Source organism: Schistocerca gregaria, unplaced genomic scaffold (genome assembly GCF_023897955.1).
Source record: "Schistocerca gregaria isolate iqSchGreg1 unplaced genomic scaffold, iqSchGreg1.2 ptg001577l, whole genome shotgun sequence".
Taxonomy (NCBI): domain Eukaryota; kingdom Metazoa; phylum Arthropoda; class Insecta; order Orthoptera; family Acrididae; genus Schistocerca; species Schistocerca gregaria.
In genome coordinates this window covers 12501-14347 of record NW_026062857.1, presented here as the reverse complement: position 1 = coordinate 14347, position 1847 = coordinate 12501, and the positions used below count along the sequence as shown (strand labels likewise).

The 1847-nt window shown below is 56.6% G+C and overlaps 1 non-coding gene across 1 annotated transcript in view; it reads left to right on the top strand.

Moving 5' to 3' along the window:
* Nucleotides 1–710: 710 nt before the first annotated feature.
* The window catches only part of LOC126333362 (small subunit ribosomal RNA), a 1893-nt gene continuing 756 nt past the window's right edge, over nucleotides 711–1847 (top strand). Inside the window, exon 1 of the ribosomal RNA XR_007564130.1 lies at nucleotides 711–1847. This exon is cut by the window's right edge and continues 756 nt beyond it. This is a non-coding gene — a ribosomal RNA (small subunit ribosomal RNA).

Here is a 1847-nt window from a genome sequence, read left to right as displayed (position 1 = left end):
CAACAGGCGGCTGGTGGGGGGCGCCGAGTGGCAGGAGCGCCAGCCGACGGGCCCGGCAGGCGGCGCAGCTACGCTGCGGCGCACCCTGCACGCGGCGCCTGGCGGCCAAAGTTGGTTCAGCCGAGCCCGGTGCGAAGCGCGGTGGACATCTGCAGTGTGCTGGTCTGATTGAGGACTGTGTGCGTTGAGGATGCGCCGCCGCCTGGCACTCGGCGCCGCGACGCCGTCTGCTGCTCGGTCGCCCCAGCGGTTCTCGCAGGTGGTTTGTATCGCAGTTGTGCGGACGTGTTGGCGCGTGCGCTGTGCTGGGAGAGTTCGCTTCTGCACCCAAGTGGGGCTTTGCCCTTGTGTGGCGCTGGCGTTGGAGCTGCCGGTCACCATAGGTGGCGCGTGTTGTCTCCCGCCGGCAATGCCACGACAGCACGCTCCCGGGCCTCTGTCGGCAGCGGCAAGCTCAGTTGGGAGCAAGGGTGTTCGCACTAAAACCGTCTACTCGCCTAACTCCGGGCGATTGCGCCTCTCTCGAAACCGACCAAGTACCTAGGACGGCGCTGCGCGCCGCCGGGACCTGAGAGGGTTTCGAGGTGTATCGTGCAGGGGAGCTCGGCCTCCTCCTGTTTGCAGAATAATTGAGCGGACGCTTGCGTGTTCGCGCGGGCCCCCGGGACACACTCCCGGGCGGCCGGCTGCTCAGCTCTAGTTGACGCAGCTCCCTGGTTGATCCTGCCAGTAGTCATATGCTTGTCTCAAAGATTAAGCCATGCATGTCTCAGTACAAGCCGCATTAAGGTGAAACCGCGAATGGCTCATTAAATCAGTTATGGTTCCTTAGATCGTACCCACGTTACTTGGATAACTGTGGTAATTCTAGAGCTAATACATGCAAACAGAGTCCCGACCAGAGATGGAAGGGACGCTTTTATTAGATCAAAACCAATCGGATTGGCTTGTCTGGTCCGTTTGCCTTGGTGACTCTGAATAACTTTGGGCTGATCGCACGGTCCTCGTACCGGCGACGCATCTTTCAAATGTCTGCCTTATCAACTGTCGATGGTAGGTTCTGCGCCTACCATGGTTGTAACGGGTAACGGGGAATCAGGGTTCGATTCCGGAGAGGGAGCCTGAGAAACGGCTACCACATCCAAGGAAGGCAGCAGGCGCGCAAATTACCCACTCCCGGCACGGGGAGGTAGTGACGAAAAATAACGATACGGGACTCATCCGAGGCCCCGTAATCGGAATGAGTACACTTTAAATCCTTTAACGAGTATCTATTGGAGGGCAAGTCTGGTGCCAGCAGCCGCGGTAATTCCAGCTCCAATAGCGTATATTAAAGTTGTTGCGGTTAAAAAGCTCGTAGTTGGATTTGTGTCCCACGCTGTTGGTTCACCGCCCGTCGGTGTTTAACTGGCATGTATCGTGGGACGTCCTGCCGGTGGGGCGAGCCGAAGGGGTGCTTTCGCGTCCCGAGGCGGACCCCGTTTAAATCCTACCAGGGTGCTCTTTGTTGAGTGTCTCGGTGGGCCGGCACGTTTACTTTGAACAAATTAGAGTGCTTAAAGCAGGCAAGCCCGCCTGAATACTGTGTGCATGGAATAATGGAATAGGACCTCGGTTCTATTTTGTTGGTTTTCGGAACCCGAGGTAATGATTAATAGGGACAGGCGGGGGCATTCGTATTGCGACGTTAGAGGTGAAATTCTTGGATCGTCGCAAGACGAACAGAAGCGAAAGCATTTGCCAAGTATGTTTTCATTAATCAAGAACGAAAGTTAGAGGTTCGAAGGCGATCAGATACCGCCCTAGTTCTAACCATAAACGATGCCAGCCAGCGATCCGCCGCAGTT